The following is a 20679-nucleotide window of genomic DNA, read 5'->3' on the forward strand; positions in this document are numbered from 1 at the left end:
TGGCAAACTATTACTACTATAAAAGGTTACATGAACATATAGCCTAATATGGAACGATTGACTCTAGACTTTTTAGTCATTGTGGTCATTCTCACAAAGAACAGCCAGGCCGTAAAAATAATCTGGGTGCGATCCACAGCAGAAGTCAAACCTTAAAAATACTGCATCTCCCTAATTTAAAAGCAGTCAGGAAGTCAAACAATGTCGTAAACCCTGAAGTCAAAATCCATTGCAAGGATCTAACAATCAAAAATTTTCCATGTGTTTTCATTTAGGGTATTATACAGTAAAAGAAAAAAGTGAAATAGCATTTGAATGTTTATTAAAAAACGGGTTTATTTGTTTCAAAATCTACTGTCACTAACATGTTTGACAATTTACTAAATTTATGAAGGCATACATCACTAAATTTCCAGGGACATAAAGAAATATCATTTAATTTAAAAGTATTTCTAGTTTTTTAGTAGTATGTCAGGCAGTGTGGGGACCACTGAACCTGTCAAGGCTCCTGTTATAGAATACATGGGTGTCCTTCTTGGTGAATGAAAAAAACAATTTTAGACGAACCCCACCTCCACTTCTGTTGGTTATTGTTGATAAAAGCCATCCAATGAAACAACAAGAACAAAACACAGTCTTTGTGTTAAGTGTTTAGGGAAAAATTGGATTTCCAGCATTTTTCTTTCTATTCTTTTTCTATTTACCAGTGTCAGTGGTGTCACCATGTCTCTCTAACCTTTCAATCCCTGGTTTACCACAATTAAAGGATCTATCTTGTTAAAAGGAAAAGGCCAAGAGGTCGTCTTCAAATCAGACCTTTTCGTCAAACTGTGTTGTTTGATCTGTCAACATGCCGTGAAGGAGAGCAGGCTGCAGTAATGGAGGGTAATCACTGATTGTAGACGTCTGCTTGTATATATGAGTATATTATCAGCTACAGGGAGAAATAGATCTCATTAAGTCATGTGTCTCACAGGGCTTACAGTTGCAGTGCACAGACCTGAATGCAAATTTACGCCATATTCATGTGCAAAATTGTGATTTATGTCTTCATGATTGCAAGACTAAGGGATAAAGCAGCATTGCGGGATACATTTCGGAGCTTTCCAAGTTTCTTTCTCTTCCTGCTGAGTGGAGAGAAGACGTATAGAGAGGCAAGTGGGTCATGCCAAAAACGTCTGTGTGAGTGTAAAGTCACCTTTTCCCTGCATCCATTTAGCGAAAACTTGTACAAAAGCCAGTTTTGAAAAGCATGGTAGAATGCAATCAGTGCCTTTGCATTTGGACTGACCCATCTGACCCCCAAAGCACACTCGCATTGTGATGAATTTCAGTAAGCCAGGATGAAGTGAGCAGAGAAACGAAAGTGAAATGTTTAGGCAGCACAATTATACTTTGTTTTTTTCTTTCTCCATTTCTTTATCTCTTGCTCTCTAATGTCCCCACCTGATTTCACATCACCTGCTCTCAGATTAGAGGAGAAAGGTGGAGGTGTGAGTGGGAGGTGGGGCTTGGGGGGTTGATATAGCAATGTGTGAGACCACTGTGATTAACGGCAGCACATTGAGCTCATGCATTATTCATCCATCGTCACCTTCTCCCACTGCCAAAAGTCGTGACTGAATTTTTCAGGGGAATGCGTTGTTCCTGAAAATTTGAAACCAAATTAACAAAATCCTCCTCCCACATTTGAGTCTATTACCTGAGATCACCCTGATATGAAAACCACTAACATATCATGTTAAACAGCCTCTGTCGTCTCACCCAAGGCTGCTTGCTTGTGAAAGGAAAGAAATGTTAAAATCCCTGGAAGTTTTTTTAGCAAAGATGATAGAGGCTATGTTAACAGATTACTTTTGTTTAATTAAAATTATATGGCTAATCTTTTACAAATGTATCCTCCACATAGTGTAGAAAATATCTTTCTCTTTTGCTTTCCCTTTCTGTGCTATAACTGTCAGTATAAATAACCTCTCTGGCTCCTGATATGATAAACCCCCAGGAGAAACAAATTACCCAGGATGCACAGAGAGAGCGCAGTTCACGCAGAGAACGAGTTGCTGGATTATGGTGGCTTGAGTTTGACATTCACTGAATACTCTGTGCTAATTTACTGCTTCCACCAATACTCACTGTGTGGTCCGGGTTCACCCTCGGGACTAAAATGTCTTTAGGGAGTGTGTGCAGGGGCCAAGATAACCGGTTTTACTACTTTTAGAGGGTTTAAATCTCACTAATAAGTTAGTTACTGTCTGCAACTGTGGACTGGAATTTTGTTGCATTGTACGTATAGCAGTATAACATTTAAAAAGAGGAACCTGGAATATGGATCCTGATGTATGCTCACTTAGGTTTATATTTAATGCTAAAACAATAACTGAGAGAAAAAAAGAAAATATATCACAAATAATTTTGAAACAATGTGAGGATTTGTTGCCTTTTCTGTTTTATATCATTTTAAATTGCAATGCTTCTTGGTCTTTTAATGGGATTTGTTGAAAATAATTATTATACTATCATAGGCAGTATTCAAAACTCACTGTTGCATATCTCTGAGGTCTATGGTTTTCTATGGGTGGTGATGAGTTAAAATATTAATTGTCTTTTATCATTATGGCACAAATTGTTATTATGTCTAATGTCCAAAAGGTGTCAGTCCAGTAGCTGGAAATTGCTACAAGGTACTGCATAATTTACATGTAATTACATTCTTCAAATTTGTTTTTCAAACAGTCATTGAAAATGTGCATGTATCATAAGTGACAGAGGCAAAAATTAATACACCGCAGACACTGACAAGAAAGAAAAAGTTGAGGTCAGTGTTTACAACAGCTCTGTAATTGGAAACAAAATGTGATGTCAGTCACATTATTTTTTCTTCCATCTGGAGGAGAGCCGGGAAGTGTTGGTTGTGCAGGAGCGGAAGCTTTAAGAGCTTTTAGTGAGCCGAATTACGCCCTCGAGGCACTCCCCCCCCCACTGAATTCACCAGTTAGATCAGTGACAGCGTCTAACCTCAGGTTTTCTCCTGCTCCCGTCTCTAACTCTACCTGCCTTTTCCCCTTTAGTCCATCAATCAATCCAGCCAGCATCACGCTCTAGTAAGCTTGACTGGCACTAAGGAGTGAGTCTAGCCTTAGAGCGCAGTGTGTGGTGCTAGCCAGTTCATATACATATATATATACACACATTTCTGTTTTCTTTCCCGTGTCTCAACAAGAACCATTGCTCAAAATGGCAGCGACTGCTCAGGATCGCACCCCTACACTGAAACACTAGATGATACCCTGTCTGTGATTTTCAGAGATTTATCTCCCCCTCCCCTGCGACTTGCTTTTTTCATCTCCAGCTCTTTCACTGATCCTTGAGGTCGGTTAGTTCTGCTGGTCAAGGACCCTTCCTTGTTAGGTCATTTGGCTCTTAAAATGCCCGGCTTTTCTGTGCTTTTAATGCTCACCAGGCACCCCTGTATTGATTCCTGCACTGATCTAATTCAACTGGGCCTATCTGTTTGTCTCCGATCATGTCTGTGTGCACATTATTATACCACTCACACAGTATCTGAGCTGCATCCTCTTGTGTCAGCATGATGAGTGGTGACAGCGCTTGGAGTCATGTCTTTTGTTGTCTGCGCGGGCATATTGTGCGATGTTGTGTTTACCGGAGCGAGTTGGGAGCTGTTTGTGGCCCCAAGGCAACGCTGTGCAGGCGGGTGGGGTGGAAGGGTCAGGGTCGACCCTGAGTTGCATTTCCACACCACATGGCAGAGTATCACGCTCTGAATGAGTGACCTGGACATCCACTGTCCCTCTAATGACAACATGCATCATGGTTTGATTCTTCTGTGGTGATTATCTCTGCCAGTATATGCTTTGCCAATTTCTGTCTCTGCTCACTGCTGATGGATGACAGGGCAATAATGGATGTTTGAGTCTATAATTTATATATTTTTTGAATGTGGGTGGTAATTACAAATTCAAAAAAAATCTAAACTAGATAATTTTCAGGCACAGTCTGTTAATTAAAAAAAATTGAACTAGGAAGGTCTTGAGAGGGTAATGAACAGGATAGCCACCCACATTCATAAACTGGATTCATATTACACTGTTTTGTCAAGGAAATACAGAAGGCAACGACAGAATGGAAGAGTAGATTGTGATTGAAAAGATGCATGACAGGAAGAAGACAAAGAGAGAGACAAAGAGGTGGGAAACAAAATTTTCACTCTGTGGGGGGGCGGTAATAAGATAAGCTTTTTTTTGCAGCGTGAGCTCTCAGATGTGCTGTACTCTCCTGGTGTGGCCAAGACACTCTGGCTTCATTTATCTCCTCTTCACAGCATCTTTCCCATCTTTCTAGATGACTCTCCCCTCCACCTGTGCTCCCCTCCTGTCCCTCACAGCAAGTGAAGTCCAGCCTTCACCTGCCTCATTGAGGATAATGCTTACTTTTCTGGCCTTATCTGCTGTTCATGTTGTTGCATAACTTTTTCCATACAACATATTTGCAGAGGTCCGGTTTTAGAACATTTACACTTTTTTTGACATTTACAGTCAAAAATGACAAGTACAGTTTTGCACCTCTGGGCAATATTAATAATAAATGATCGCAACCAGACTAAATATGGAAAACATATGCAAAATCACTCGTAAAATAATCAAACTGCAATTAATTTTACTTCTGTGCTTTACACACAGCTGCAATTAACAATTATTTCCATAATGGATTCATCTGCAGGTTATTTTGTAATTACATTTGGCTAATTACACTTTTAAAAAATGGCCAGCACAATTTTCCAAAACCCAAGGTGATGTCTTCTATTTGCTTGTTTTGTCTGACCAACAGGCCAAATCCCAAATATATTGTATTTACTATCAGAGAAAGAAAACCAACAAATATTGACATTTGAGAAGACAGAAATTGTGTCTGAAATCGACTGATTATTTCAGATTTACATTAGATCCAAAACCGTCAGTTTCATTGTTTGTTTTTTCCCAACATTTCTTGAAATTTGTAGTAATTTGTAGACAAGCTTAATAGGAAAAGATGAAACGGCAAAGATACAGTACCAGTGAAAGTCGACAAGTTATACTAATTTATCAAACAGCTCTACATTTTCTGTATATAAGTCATTAGTCATTATGGGCAGGGGGGATTGCTTTTCTCCATACATGCATTCATGTAGAATCTCTTTGCTCTCTATATTTTCTCCTATTTGGCCAAAATCCACATAATTGGAAGCACACTGTTTTTGTTTTGGGTATTAAGAAACATGTGGCTTAAATTGGTGACAAGAGCTTGAGAAAGGTACCCTAACATGAATCTGTTTTTGAAGCTGTCCAACAGTATGTCCTCACCGCAACAGCTGTTACAGCTTGTTCTTTTCCAAATGTTCCAATCACATTAATAGACCTGGTACAAAAAAATGATCAGAGAAAGTCTGGCAAGCTGTTACTTGCACCTCCAGGCTGCTAGAAAGAGAACACAATTTAAATTGTATCAAAATTTTTCGACAGCAGTTTATTTGAGGTGTGTTATTAATTATAATTTACAGCTTCTGAGCCCATTTAAAATAGTAATATCTGTAATAGTTTAATGTGATGTCATTAAAAAACTTTTCTAAATTACTCCGTCCCTGTTAAAACTGAAATTGTATTAATTCTGTCACACCATTAGACTGTGTATTAATCCTTGGTGTATCAGTAACCACTGTACCTTTTGAATATGAGATATTTGATGTTTTGTGTTAATGTATGCATAAGTTATGGGAAAGTATGTGACAAAGTACTAAAAAGCACAGGTTGTATTCGTACTGAACAGGCAGGCTATAAAAACAAAATACGGCCAGTTCCTTGAGAATGTGCGTGAATATGAAAGACGGAATTTGTCACATCTTTATTTTAAGGGAGCTGAATTTTCACACTAATTCCCAATGTTCTAGGATGTGTAAGGGATGGCTTAACACCATGCGCCATCCTCGGTTTCCATGACGACTGTGATCCCTGTATGATAATCGGATTCCCACTATAGCTGTGAAAACACTCATTCCTGCCTGATCCAAGAAAATTATAACATGAAACCACAGTGAGGAATTTGACTGCGTGACGATAAACAGCCGAGTGAAGAAATGCTTTGTATCTGAGCCAGTCTGCAGGGTCAGACCTCGGTGAGTCTATTCATATCTACAGCAGCAAGCTAGACCACAAAAGCTATAGTATGGTAGGTTAAGCCATTTACTAAACAAGAATAATGGAGGACGTATTAGTAGTAGTGGCTGAACAATCCGTTTTGTTTTTAACATATGCACTTTGGTATAGAGGAAGGAGAGTATTATTGACTTGCCTTCTGTTATTTAACCAGCTACAAGTACAAGACACTTTCACACCTGTAGTTTGGTTGTTGCCTCTTAGTTCTGGTCAAGTTCATGTTCACAGTGACTTTTTACAAACAAAACCTGCAGCTGTAAACATGATTACAGATTAACTGATACAACACCAGCACTACATGGAGCCACAAGGTGGAAATCCAATTCCAGAGACTGACCGAAGTTCATGCAGCACTTTTTATGTCTAATAATATGTTCGGCAGAGTCATGAAGGGGTCACAAAAATGAAGAGAAGTTATGAGCATAATTACACGATAATTGTGATGACCAGAAGAGGAGAGAGAGGTAGAGGCGGAGGTAGGTACTGTGTTAGTCACTATACTTTTCACCCACTTTTTAATGAGGAATTGTTAACATACATAGACTTGGACATGGCCGCTATTAACTCCTTTTCATTTTCTGATTGATAAAATTCCAGCACTCATGGTTACCATGGTTACAAAATCATTATCATAAATATTATCACTTCTAATACAGATCGCTTTTTTAAAAAGTTGATGATTAGCAAATGGATTTACTGGATCTACTATTATAAAATCCTGTGAACTGCCTTTTTTTTTTTTCACACCACAAACAAACCCCATCAGAGATTCACGTTTTTAGGCAGTCTTAGGGTGGTTGGTTAGTCCTCTTCTGTGTTTGATTGGCAGCTTTCACAGCACCTAAATGAACCAAACTAAATGGGCAAATGCACCCAGAGTTCTTTTGAACTAAATCAAACAGGTTAGGTTTGAAAGCTTCCTAAAATCTCTATTTTTCAAAAGAGCCCTGTTCCAAAAAAGCAGCATAGAAACAGCATTCTGACAGTAGATACAGTTAGACAATATAAACAGGGTAAGAACGCAGTAAATTGTATGTAAATGATGTACATCGTTATCTGGAAGATCAAAAGTGCCTGAATAACAGACCTCTAAGTTCAGTTCTGTGGTTTTAATTCTATCCTTTTAGTTTCCAGACTTAGTTTGCTGTTTTTTTTAACAATCAAGCTGAGGGAGGAAAGGGTTGACTGTATAAATTATTTTCACTGGCACAGTCTTAGCCATTCACATTTATCTCCAGCTCAGAGTATGACAACTATAGATCCCCTCTCCTTTGCACAAGACAAATGACCTTATTACCACAGAGGACCATTCAAAATAGGATCATGTCTGGCATGGCAAACTGTTTTTGAGAAAATACAGACCTGCTCTGTGAGCTGTACACTGTTTCTCAGGAAAACCATAAAAAGCACATTTTACAGACCAAACGAGTTTTAGAGCTTGTTTGGGCTTTCAACACACATCAAGGGGCTCATCCTGAGCCACTGGTGGACTGAGCATAAGTGTCAGTTTCTGTATAATTGAATACTGTCCAGTCATTTGTGAAAGAGCACCTTCTGCTGAGGCTTTTTTCCTGCTGAGGACACATTTGTTTCACCATAATGAAGTTTTTCTGTGTACTGACGGAGATATCCCTTGAGGGCAGCACTCCTTCTGTGTGTGTGTGTGTGTGGGGGGGGGGTTAAGGTTAAGGTTAGCATCATGGTTAAGGTTCAGTATGTAATTGTGATGATTAAGGTTAGGGTTAGGGGCTAGGGAATGCATTATGTCAATGATAGATCCCCATAAAGATAGGCTGTGTGTGTGTGTGTGTATGTGTTGACCTCGTTGCTCCAAAGGTCACAGCTGTTATAGTCCTTTAAAAAAGTGTAGCTCATTGATTTGGATCTGGACAGATCTGCTGAGAGCAGTAGTGGCTAATGAGCCCAACATGCTTCAGTAACAAACCATCAAGGCTGATTCATAATGGCAGACCTTAATAGCATGACTGATAGGCTAATAGACCAATCATATTTGTGTCAGTCATCCAAAATAGGCTTGCTCTTTACAGTGGATTCAATTAATTTGCATGAAGATCACTGTTTGCACACACAATTGCTCTATTGTTACAAACAGGATCAGAGTATTGGCTTTGTTAAGGAAATTAAAAAGGTAAAAAAAAATACACTAACTTTATCTAACAAAAATAACAAAATGGATTTTCAATATAGGAAAAAGCATATCTAGTAATTGGGACACCCCAAAGTGCAAGATAAATGTGAGGAGTAATGAGATGATAAACTAGAAAGGTAGGATGAAGGAGAAACCTATTTCTGCTACACAATTTCTGTGAAGTGGATAGGTATATCTTTTGGGGGCTTTAAAAATACCAGTAAAACAACTTGAGAAGGTAAAAATTGCATTTTGCTCTCAGACACTATCAACCCACAAGCCAAAAAGTTTGAGGAAAACGTGCCATGGATTAGTGATGTTCATATTTAATTAAAATGTTGCCGTCTCAGTATGAGGTAACGCTTTCTCAGCATTATCTTCAGAAGCCTCCATATCATTTCTTTTGAAGCTCACATCAAGGAGGAGCCACACGCCTTCCCTTTAAATGTGGGATAAAGCAACACTAACACATTAAAATACCTCTTAACTCTTTTCTCAGAAAGCATCTGTGTCTCTCCTGACTGCTAACCCAAGTGCCGAGCTTAACCGACCAAAAGAGCAAGCTAACACCTTGGTCACTAGATGCTAGCATGTGTTTGTCACTTAGCCTACTCTTAACTCTTCTCCCCTCACCATAGAGTAGACTTTGAGAGAGGATATTTGCTGTCACCATACAACTATCACTACATTATTAGCTGCTAACAGCCACCAAGCTAACCCAGGTCCACATAGGCTGTTTGAAACAGGTAAAAATGCTGTCTCAGAAAGTGTCTAACAGGGCAGCAAGACATCGAGTGTTGTTCGAAACGGATTGAACGATCTTTTCCTGTCTTTTAAGAAGAAGGCAGTATCGTTGCTGACTCGATGTACCCATAAATCTGCACGCGGTAGCGGTGGCTCACGAGAAATGGACAAGATGGTGGACAAATAAGCTGAAATTTGTCTAAAGAATATAAGTTTTTAAAAGTTTTAGTAGATTCTTTGAGCACTAGCACGAAAACTCAACACTGAATTATCATATTAGCCCGTGAATGTAACCAACCATGTTGGGTTAGTGTGATTTCTGAGGCTTCTGTGTTATTCATTTGCCTTTTCAATATCTAGCTAGGACGCTAAGGCTAGTGACCGACAGCCGGAAGAGACGCAAGACAGCGTGCTGACGTCACACGTTGCTGTAAATGCTGCCCTAAATGGCTGTTCAAAACCAGTGTTTATAGAAATGCCTTCATTTGAAAGTGACGCCTTATGCGGCACCTGTCTGCCTTCTGTTTCGAACAGAGCCATAGTTTTTCATTCCTGCCCAACCCCAATAAAGTTTTGCTAAATGTTTCCGTCTGCCTTGCTTAAGGTAGCTACACCAAGTTTCTTTAATATGAGCGATGGCAGTTTCTCACTAATATTATCACAGAACAGGGGTTACAAAAAAGGTGACCTCAATTGCTTTTTAACATTTTCGATTCAAATACGACTCAGCTAACAGTGCTAGCAGCATAACAGCAGTACCACAAGTGAGCTCCCCCAGAGTAGCTAATGTAGCATGTCACAGGTGGACAACCCACCACTCTACACTCTCTCCCGATGCCTCCACTTTTCACTAGTTTGTGGTTCCTCTTGACGAGGTCAGTTGATGATGAAATGATGCAAACTTAATAACAGTTTACTTAAGTAAATATATCTGGTGTAATGTCAACTCGCCCATTCTAGCTGTTTAATAAAATTTCTTGGTGGGGCCACAGCTCCATCTAGCCCCCAGCCACTAAAATGTGAAGTTTCATGACACAGCTTCTTTTTTTTTTAAAGAGAGAGAAAGAGTAAACCTCCTGTATGTAAATGTCCTCGAGTGTTTTCGCCTTCACATTCATATCCCTGATTTAGCCTTGTTGAGTGACTCTTCAGATCATTCATCCTGGCTTTTGCCCCTCAGGTGAGCCACGTTTCTCACTCGATGTTTATGCAGGTTGTCAACACCTGACAGTGGACGAAGTAGGGACTGACAGTTGGATTCCCTTTGCCTGATCACTTTGGACTGTTGGCCCACAGCTGAAGGTCAGAACAGGGCATCCCTCCACACACACACAAACACACCCTGATTCACAAGAAAAATCGAGCCAATTTAGGGGGAGATTTATGGAGTAACCATCAGACATCTGGAGGGAGCTGGAGGATGCTGAGATTAGTCCAATTAGATAGACATTAAGGAAATTTCAGTTTGTATAAAACTTAGTGGCTGACCATAATATCTGAAGATGACAGCTTTTACTGGAGAAATTCCTGCTTATAATATTCAGATGTTTGTAAATAACATGTACTGTATGTAGTATAGCATTTTTTTTGTACAAAATACAAAGGTCAGTTTCAGAAGGGCTTCCTCACTTATCTCTTGAGATTTCAGAGGCTCTCCAGCAGCCTAGTGATAGTTTGACATTAGTAGCATGTCATGACAACAAATTAAGTCATGCTGTGTGTTCTTTTTAGTAATAATGTTTTATTCTGAAGTCACTTCTCAGAACTCAAAGCCACTGCAGCCTGTTTATGTATACCTGACATCAATGAGGCAAGAAGGAAATGATGAGCCCCAAGTCGTGGCAACACTTTCACAAATTTCTAACCCTGGCAAGTGGTGCACTCAAGTGTCAGTAGACAAGCAAAGCTTTCCTTTTGTGTTTTCAAAGCTCGTGTAAGAGCTACACAAAATTGTTCTCCGTGTCTTGGCTAAGCTATTTAACAGAGACAAAGCGGTTGTCATTTTTCCTAACACCACATAATTCCCTTAAATGTCAGAGGAACACATTCTGCTGGAGCTGAAAGGAGCAGTGTCAAACCTTTTGCTGCTTTTTCCCTATTAGGTATTCTCTTTTTAAAATGTTTCCCTTGTCTTGGCTGCTGTATATTTTCCCCCACATGTTAAAATCAGAAGGGTTAGATTCAGTTGCACAGGGTCATAAGTTTATTGTTTTACTGCAAAATCCTGCAGAATCTGAAGCACTGCAACAGTGAATCACCGAGTGACTGTGCCTCAGGAGCAAATCTCACCCCACAAGCTGCTTCTACTTCTAATTTAAAGAAATCAAGATATCATTTCTGACATCTGAGCAGATTTTTGACTCTTTGTCACCTTCTGGCCCCCGCTAGAACTGTTTTGAGGATCACCCACAGTAGTGCCTTCTTAAAGGAAAGTAATTTCTGAACAAGTGCAGATATTTCTCCACACTCCCTCATGGGATAACTAACAGCTTGTTCAGTCAAGGGTTATCAGCTGCAGATGGCTGAAGACAATAAACATGATCAAACATGGGGGTGGGTATTTTGAGGCAGTGCATCTTAAGCCAAGTCATAGAGTGATGGAACACTGCCCCTTTTGCAATATTTCCTTATTTTCTCTCCAAATGATCTGTTCAGGTTTTCATTATTTGCGTTTGTTTGGCCTTTTATATAAAGCAGGACTTATGATTGAATATCCCCATTCATAACAGCGGCAGCACAGCTTCTTTACCAACCATAAACAATCTAACTTGTGTAATGAGATGTCTGGGCTGCCCCTCACTATTAATGGCTCCTATAAATCAGCTATTTATCTGTGCTGCGCTAAGCTCACAACCAATGCTGAGTATCAGCCTTTCTCTCTCCCTCCCTACAGTGAACTGACTTCAAGCTATGCTGTTCAGTAATCTTGATTAATTCTGTTTACCTCAGTGCAGCCATTATAGAGAATGGCCCTTATATTATAGGAGATGTGTTGAAGTTGAGAGGTTGACCTCGATCTTGCTCTGCTCTTTCTTGCTCGGCTTCAGAAAGTTAGAGAGTTCACATATTTACCGTAGTTTGTTTAATATGCTTTCTCTCATACAGCAGCACACTGTTTTTTGTGTATCCAAGTAGATTACAATAACACGGTGTAGTTGTCGTCCAAGGGAGACGGAGCAAAATTCTTTGCATTTCAAAGATGATTACACAGCAGCGAAGATGATATAGTCACTTTTTCTAAATCTGTGGACCGTAGAAAAATCCCAGCAAATAACTGCATGCTCTCTGACGCTGCATCTCCATTTGCCTAATGATCACGCAGGAGAGGGTCCCACTCCAACTACAATGCTGCCTGATTGTATGGTCCTCAGCATTGCCAGAGATGGCTTATGCCAGGCCAGGCTTACTTCACATCAGTTGAAAGTCTTTTGTTCATAGATAATACCTCAAAGAAAGCCTTTACTCTTATATAATCATTCTGCTACTAAGCCCCCTCATTCACCTTATCCACTCACACATCGCAGATGGAAAATGGTGAAAACAAATCAGTCCACTTTTGTGCGAATAGATAAAGTACGTCTCTGATTAGTCATTATGACAATTTCTCTGTTGTGGTTTACCAAGTGTAAAAAAAGTGAAGAAAAAGCTGGATGAACTATGCCTTTATACTGCAGCTGCAATGCTTGTAGTGTAATAATAAAATACATTTTTGCTCTATATAGGAGGTGATCCATCTCTATAATCATGGCATGTCATAGCTGAATGTACTATTAGCAGTAATTTCGTATATTCAATTTCAGCTAATCATGCCCGCTCCATTCCTATTTTCCACTTAAGTTATTGAACTGAATAGGGATAAAACGTGGCGTTGTCCTACATGGCAGGAGTCCTAAAGGAGGCTATTAAAAGATGGATAAGATACTAGATCGTACAGCTACATACGGCAGTTAGATTTTAAATGTCTCCATAGTTAATTGCTACAAATGCACTTAAAAGTTTCACTTTTACTTTATTCCTGGAGGTCACAATATTTTCCGTAACATATAGAACCCAGACTACAAAGAGCAAAGACAGAAGAAGGCAAAAGGGAAAACCCTCAGTGCTTGGCCTTGCCACTCTCTCCCACACTCAAATGGAGCCCCGTAATAGACCAATTTCAGCTCCACCTGGAGCAAACCAGTCCCTTTATTCATGTATCTGTTCTCTTTCCCTTTGACCAGATTGCAGAGGCACAGGGAGAGAGATTCCTCCTCCCTTGCATGATAAAATGAAAGGAGATGGTAGAGCTGTAAGGTATTGTGGATGGTAATGGACTGTTTGTATGCCCGGCTCTCTCCCTGCCTCATATTGTTCATTCCGTGGGCTTTGAGGGCGCTTCACCTCTCTCCAAGGTCACAGGGGCTTAGTCAGAGAGGCCAGGCCCATGCCTACAGTATTTGGGTCCCCCTGGTGGAGTTGGGCAGGTCCAATCACAGTGTGAGGTAATAATCACTGCTCCATCCGGCTGCACACACAGAGAGTTGAGAGGGAGGGGACAAAAGAGAACTGTAGTCTGAGATTCAGACTGAGGCAGGGGGATAGAGGCTGTCTTTTTGCTTAAAATATTAGAGAAATACCTCTGAAACTACTGTAATGAATGAGAAAAACCTGTGGCGAAAACATAAACTATAAATAGTTGGCTGTAAATATTGTACAGTATATGTGTAACCAAAAGTTTCTATTCATACAACCTCTGATGTGTTATTTAGCAACCAACTCTACTTTTGCTGTCTTTCTCAGCAGAATAATAGCTATTTTTATTACCGCAAATGTTGTTATCATTTACTGATTCCATAATGCTTCAGCGTGGTTTAGTGCAGGTACAAGGATTTGAATGTGCTTGTTATAAAAGCCCTTTAAAGCTCGGCCTCTCGTTACTTACTGCCATTATGGCTGTTACTGCAAAGAAGCATTAAAGACATGGAAGTTATGTTTATGGCTCTCCCATTTTACAGCATGTGGTCAAACACCGACACTGTTAAATAGTGTAGCTATTACCTATAATGCATATTCATTATTAATTATGTCAGAGAAACATATATTATGAGACATTGGATCTGTTATTTTCATATAAGGTTATACATTTAAAGTTCTGCTGATGGTGGCGTTCCCCAGTGAGTCCAGGCAACTGTGGGAGTTTCAGTAAAGAATACGAAATGAAGCCCTCAGCTGTGTGGGAGCACTTTAAACAGAGTGATGACAGCAGTAGTGTGGAAGTTATGGTGTTTATTGATTTTTACAGTTGCTTAATTTCATTACAGATCAAAACAGTCAAATTTCCTACATTTTAAAATTAATCAGTATCAAATTGTTGGCTGGAAACAAACAGCAACACAATGAACGCATTTAAATAAACCTAGTTATATTATGCCGATTGTAGAAGAAGAACATTTTGTCGCTATAATTAAAATTAAAAGTGAATTTTGCATAAAACGTGTTAGTTCCGCTACATCCCGTGCGCTCTCCGCCTGGACCACCGCCCGGCTAAACTATTTCCAGATTCTGCTCTGGACCTGCTCGGATCAGACTCACTGCTACGGTTCCCCCTGCTCTGTACAACAGCCACCAACCCAGTTCGGCACACATCAATTTTCACTCTGCCTGCTCTTCACCTGCTCAATATAGGCCTACGATCCTTTTAATCCTTTTGAAACAAGTACAGTCACCATTTTATGAATGTTTTGTACTGTGGCAGTTTTTCAGTTTTTCTAACTGAAGTCTGTCTTGCAGATAATTCTAAGTTCAGGGTGTTTAATATGAAAAGACAGTTTTGCTAAGTTAAGAATAAACACTGGGGACATTAAGACAGACTCTGGGGACTCATGAAACTGTGTGATTATAAAGAATGTCTCACTGTCTTGGAGTACTGAATTCAGGATGCTTGTGCAAGTCTTGAAAAAAAAAAAGAAAAAAGATTTAAATGTGTGAAAGTATGTATACTATGTGCACAATTATTAGGCGAGTAAGTATTCTGATTGAATGATTATTTCTATGCACATTTTCCAACTCCATCCTCCAAACCATTAAGCGTGAAGAAACCCGGAACCCATTATCCTCCAGTGCCACCATATACCAGAGTTGCAACCTACCTGGAGTGTCCGGAAGTACAAGGCGCCAAATGCTCACACATGGCCAAGGTCAGGAAAGCTTAAACACGACCAAAACTGAAGATTCCCAAGTTGAAGTATCAAGATTGGGCATAGAAATACTGTATGACAGATTTTTTTTTAATAGATTTTATGAAAAGGTGAAGTGAGAGTGACTCTTGATGGAGCAGATAAATGGGCTCGTGGCTGGATCACTGATGGACACAGGGCACCACTTTGATTCACGCAACAGCAAAGTGGTGGAGGGGTACAGGTGTGGGCTGCTGTCATTAAGGATTAGATAGTTGGACCTTTTCAGGTTAAAGATGGACTGAAACTCAACCAAAACCTACTGCCAGTTTCTTGAAGATACTTTCTTCAGGTAGTGGTAAAGGAAGAAGTTCTCAGCATTCAAGAGGGCCATGATCTTTATGCAAGACAATGCTCCATCACATGCATCCAAGTATTCCACTGCTTGGGGGGGGGAAGTAAATTGGAAATAATTTGATTGAAATTATTTTTGGAATTTAGTTGCCTAATAATTCTGCACACTCATATAATCTTATGAGCAAGACAAAACTCACTTTTTCTTAGATAAGCATTCAGGTTTAAGGTTCAATTGTATTTTGGATTGACGGAGAGCATTGTGTTTGTTCAACAATAAAATGAATCCTGAGAAATACAATTTGCCTAATGATTGTGCACGCAGTATAAAGAGACTCCTTGTAGTATTAAAGTATTGTGTTGTTTATCGTCGTGCTTTGTGTCTATTATATGTTTTTGAAAACATGGCTCTTTTCAGCCCCTCGCTATAGCTACAAGAATCCTGTCAGAGGGGGACCAGCAGTGAGGATTTGGACAGCGTGCTTTTGTGTGCTTTGACCTCCACTGGGCTCTGGAGTTTGGCTCGGTGTGGCGGCAGTCCTCCGGCCTCTTCTCTGTTTGATTGGATTGGGCTGCAATTGAATGACACAACTGTTTGCTGGTGCCCAGTGGAGGCCGACTGGCATTCTGCTCGTTCCAAGCTGGCTCTCTGCTGAGACGTCTCACTGGGAAAATATCCCTCCAATGCAGCTCCACCTCCCAAATCTCCTGCTGTTTACCAAAAATAAGAATTATCACAGCAGCACATCTCGCCTCACATTGTCACCCCACATAATTTAAATTACCAAATGGCAGTCATGCTCAGTTAATTAAAAGGCTAATTTAAATTTCCAAGTATCTCGATTTTAATAAGACATTTTAAAAAATCAGGCCAAAACTGACAGGGTGGTAAGCAGCTAAAGACATTTGACTGATTTTGCTTACGCATCATTTTCTACTCAGTACACCTTAGTATTGGGAACTGCTAAACAAGCATTGATACTTGTGGATTTGCAGCCCCTGTGAGCTTCCTCTTTGTGATGTTGAGTTTTTCCAGCTGGCCAGCTGCAGCGCTTTCTAAACAGGATGGGGGAAATGAAAAGCATCAGTATGGGTTGTTGCTGGGGACGGATGTCAGAAAGGATTGCACACTGGAGATGGCAAGCTCTGACACACCATCCTCCATAAGAAGAAAGAAATTGGCCTCCTAATTGCTCTCAGAGGCATGTTTCACCAACCGAGCCAGTTCGCGGGCCTGTCTTCAGCCTCAGTACAAGTCCAGTTTCAGCCCTGTGCAATCTGACCTGAACACGAGACAGACTAGAGAAAAGGACAGCTCTATCTTCTTCCTGTGGCCGCCTCCTTCCTCGTTATTGCATTAAACCCTCCAGCCCTGTCACTCTGTTTCTGCAGCTGTGTTTATCTCCCTCAGGTGGCACTCTTCCAGCAAAACACCACAGTCTGAACTGTTAAATCAGACTCAATCGGAATTGCATTGCTACTGCTGTTTCAAGCATCATCACTGGATGCACACCTTAATGATCTTGTCTTCTGCTTTTCCCCCACATTTTGTGTCTCTTTAAACTTAAAATTACATTAAATAAATTCTGATAGAACTTTTAATTTATTGTTATTTTTAATTAGAGCTGAAATTCAACAGAAACACCTCAAGAAAATGTCATTATGAAGCACACAGTAATGGTGATATCTCTTTTCAGGCTTAGAAAATTATATTTGGCCTAAATGTCTTTTACGGGTAGAATATGTGGTAAGGAAGAACACGTGTTCAAATGGGAATGGGTGTTTTGCTTCAGAGCATAAAGAAGGTAAGTTTGGAAATCTAGAAACTTTACCACGTGGAAATACAGCAGTTGAGTTTCATTGATATTCACCAACATTGTTGATTGTGCAGTAAAAATCTCGACCTTTTAATGAACAGCCCGTTGACTTTTACAGTGTGATAGTTCTGTTCTGAATTTGAAAATGTAGACAAAAGGCAAAAGTGTTCGGAGCATCTGTTTGTCAACTCATAGCTTTAGTCATAGTCATCTGTGAACACTTTTGCACTGCATCTGAAAGAGAAAACATCTCACTTGAATCTATGTATTATCTTCACCCTTGTTTTTTGTAAAAAAATAAAAATAATAATAGTTAAAAAGTCTGCGGCTATAAAAAAGGAAAAAGGGGTTGTTGGAGAAGTCAGAAGGCATGAGTGACTCATGAGAAGCTATGACAGAAAGGTTTATATTTGGGGAGATTTCAACAGCCCACTTGGAATTAAGATGTGCGGTGAAATTGGATGTGTATGGGGTTTTGAGACTGGGCCTGATCCACTCTGACAGGGTGGTGTGTCAGATGCAGTTCTCTGCAAAGTACACAGATTGGAGTTCACTTAGACAAATTCCATGGCAGAGCTTCTCTGGAGGCAGAAATAATCTAAAGTGTTGCGTAACTGAGCTGGCGGAGCCAAAAAATCACAACTTTGTGCACGATGGCAGCTCAAACCTGAAAAATCTAGATGAAAATCTAGAAATGATCATCGCATTTACGTTCTTGGAAGACCAGAAGATTTTTACAGTATAAATATATCCCACATTCCGTACATTATAACCATCGACTCTACCTCGTTATAAATACACTTTAGTTACAATTTAGAAGTAGTGATATAAAATGGAATAATAGCTTATAGTAATGTTTAATGTTATATAGCATGTCTTTTTTTGTTATAAGTAAAGTGTTAAAATGTCCGTCCCTGTATGATAAATTATATGTGGACATAATACCACATAAAATAATAGTAAGTACTTATAACACATATTTGTTTGCTTTAAGTAAAGTGACACACGTATTGTCCAGGAAAATTTTTTTATTTATGTTTCTTCACTTTATGAACAATCTGTATGAATTTTATATATATAAACCATATATATATATATATAATATAACATCAAGTAAGAAAAGGCTCAGATGTTGTCACAGATGAATGGCGAGCCTATGGCCCTTACAGATGCAGTGGGCAGTTGGAGACATCATGGCAACCGCTCCACAAAACTAGCTAGCTTACATCCCTAATTTACTTTACTAGCCTCAGCTACATTAAAGAAACATTAAATCAAAAGGTCATAATGACTTATTAATTTTGCTATAGCGCCTAATGCATGTTTGTAAGTTGTAGCAGGTCTACATATGATTTTTTAAATAAAATTAATATTTAGAAATATTAATTCATAATCCCTCGATAAAAGGGCACCACCGGAGATTCAGTTTGCCCAGAGTCTCCGGATCTCTGGGTAAGGTTTTAATAAATATACAATTTTTCACTAGTGATCAGTTAGTTAATAATCACTCAGTTATCTTAAATCAATCAATCAATCTCATATAGAAGGAGTAAGTTCTCCGTGACAGGGACTTGTAGTTAAGCAATACGCACACGCAGTTCCTGTGATTACGGTGAAATTTATTAGATAACTAAGGTGAAATAATTGCGGTTAAATATACATCAAAGAAATAAACAATGGCTAAACAAACATGGGGCAAACAATGAGAATGTTGTGGAGTTCAATGTAAATTGGGTTCTCTTGTGGGGAGAATTCATAGAGAACTAATGAAAGCAGTTACATGATAATAACTCAGTTAACTTTGGATATGAGTTTTAAGGATTAAAGATAACGGATTAACAGACTATTGGACATCACTGATAACAGAATGCCGGGTTTTAGCCTTACTGGGTGTCGTTGGCCTGTTGCACGAGTCCCCACGCTAGCTGCCCGATTCCTGGCTTTCTGCTAGGGAATTTTCCAGGGGTTCTCCGTGTCTGAATGAAGAAAAACACTCCAGTGGCGACCGTCCTCGGCCTGGCAGTTAGGCTCTGTTCTGGTTTTGATGTCCTTTGGGTTACTGCCGTCAAGACGGGCCCACGTGGCTGGGTCCGGGCTACGGTGGGAGCAGTGTAAGTTAGCTCGACAGAATAAAGCTTAAAAGAACTCGGTCGTTCTTGAATTAAAATTGTGTAACTTAACGGTCTGATAACTTTTAACAAACAAAACAAAATAAAAAAAACAAGTAAGCTGCTGGAAATGAGCGAAAAGCCGAGGTCGCGGCGCTTCGCGTGTGTGGCTTGAAAAAGAAGAGTTTTCGTGGCAAGCCGGGCCGGACTTCTCAGGGCGTTGCTGAAAGACGGAGCACGCTGAGCACGTGCCGAAGTACAAGGGAAGAGCCAAGAGAGAGCGAGCGCGTGTCACTGCTTTTGTTTGTTGGGGCGTGTTCCCAGGGGGCTTGTTTTTTGTTTCCGATCTTTTAACTTGTAATATGTCTATTCTAAAACCTATTTGCGCGTATTATAATCAGATATCTTCCCACAATTAAACCTTGAATGTCAAATGGTTATACCGTTCTTGGTTTTAAGTATTTGATAAGAAGGAAACTATTAAGTTATTGTCAGTAGTTAAACATTAAAATGGTTAGCATTTCATAGGAATCACATCAGATGAAAGGAACTTAACTAGCTTCCTGGATAATATTGGCTGTTACACATTCTTACTTGGAGAATATAAGCAAGTTACACGAACATGACATCAGATTACGAATGGATAAATACAGAGTGACATTTATACATTAAAACGGCGTTTCAGAACGATGGCATGTAATACTTATTTTGTCCTCTTGGGGGAACTCTGGTTCCATGAGGAGACTGAAGATAGCAAATGATTATTTCTTTAAACAATCATTTGCTCAGGAGCTGGGGAAATTAATTATTTAACACAGGATAACATTTCGGTATATATATCATTTCTAAGTATAAGAAGTCAGAAGGAGCTGGAAATAAATCATTAGTTAAAAACATCACTTCAACGAATGTCAGGAATCATTGCTGAAAATTAAAACACTACGAAATTAACAACAACAACACAATAATATAACTACTCAAATGGAGTGGAGATACGATTATTTTTAAGGTAGTGCTTTGAGTTTTGAGGAGACGGTATTCCTTTGTTCACACAAAGGAATGTGGACTGTGTCCTTTCTCCGGCGTCTGGAGTTTCTCATCAATTCACGTCTGGGTGTGAAGAGGAGAATATCCTTTGATGTGAGG

The 20679-nt window shown here is 39.6% G+C and overlaps 1 protein-coding gene across 9 annotated transcripts in view; it reads left to right on the forward strand.

The window, feature by feature from the left end:
- syt1a (synaptotagmin Ia) overlaps nucleotides 1–20679 on the forward strand; it is a 194288-nt gene that overhangs the window by 115717 nt on the left and 57892 nt on the right. For 2 of the 9 annotated variants that reach the window (XM_046072080.1, XM_046072083.1), the window contains one exon: nucleotides 10313–10401. The exons of 6 other annotated variants lie outside the window; for them this stretch is intronic. The gene's annotated coding sequence lies outside the window, so the exon portion shown is untranslated. Of the gene's footprint in view, nucleotides 1–10279; nucleotides 10402–20679 lie in introns of all 9 variants that reach the window. One more of the 9 variants, XM_046072085.1, reaches the window with a different exon arrangement.

This window comes from Micropterus dolomieu, linkage group LG16 (genome assembly GCF_021292245.1).
Source record: "Micropterus dolomieu isolate WLL.071019.BEF.003 ecotype Adirondacks linkage group LG16, ASM2129224v1, whole genome shotgun sequence".
NCBI classification, from domain to species: domain Eukaryota; kingdom Metazoa; phylum Chordata; class Actinopteri; order Centrarchiformes; family Centrarchidae; genus Micropterus; species Micropterus dolomieu.